General features: G+C 36.7%; 1 protein-coding gene across 1 annotated transcript in view; it reads left to right on the top strand.

Annotated features, from left to right (window-relative positions):
• LOC119591414 (dipeptidase 1-like) overlaps positions 1 to 731 on the top strand; it is a gene marked incomplete at both ends in the record, with an annotated part of 94,984 nt that overhangs the window by 25,951 nt on the left and 68,302 nt on the right.

Genomic DNA, 731 nt, shown 5'->3' on the forward strand with positions numbered 1-731 from the left:
ATCTCTGTCTTGTCAGTTTTATGCTATATGTTGGAAAATCAACTATGTGAGGTGTTTGATAATGCCAGAGCCAACAAAGAACTTTATCTAGAACAGTAAGAGTCTGAACTAGGAAAAGCAACTGAAAAAAAATAACGTTTCGTCTACGTTTACAGTATATTCTTACGGCAAGATGAGATGGAGGTCACAATACTCCGTCCAAGAAAAGGAAAAACTGGCAACTCACTCAGGCCTTTGGAGCACTTCGATCTACTGTCTCTTTTGAATAAAAAAAATAACAAAGTGATGAAAAACAATAAAAAAAAGTATTGTAAATAAATCCAGAAACAGGTAAACATGGTACTGAGTTATTAAAGAGGGAAATAAAGAGAGAAAAAGAAAGAAACAGAAGGCTAATAGGAGTATTCCAGAGTCCTGGGTGAGTTACCAGTTTTTGTTTTTTATGTTATAGGATCAACTATAGTTATACAAATCGTACATTTCCATGGTGGAAGTATCGACTTACGTATTTCCGTAGAGTGGGTGGGAGGCTGTGAACATTTGCAATTTATCACAAAAAGTCGAAAGGGGTTTTAAAAGTCTACACGGCTTCGAATCTTATTGTGTTAAAATATCCTCGCGAGAACCTCAAACATTTGACAGCGCGCTGGTTCTTGATTCAATAGCCATTAATGTTGAGTTGACATCACACACATGTGTACATGTTCCCCTTCATGTGCATACGTACAGAG

Source organism: Penaeus monodon, chromosome 28, assembly GCF_015228065.2.
Source record: "Penaeus monodon isolate SGIC_2016 chromosome 28, NSTDA_Pmon_1, whole genome shotgun sequence".
In the NCBI taxonomy this organism is placed as follows: domain Eukaryota; kingdom Metazoa; phylum Arthropoda; class Malacostraca; order Decapoda; family Penaeidae; genus Penaeus; species Penaeus monodon.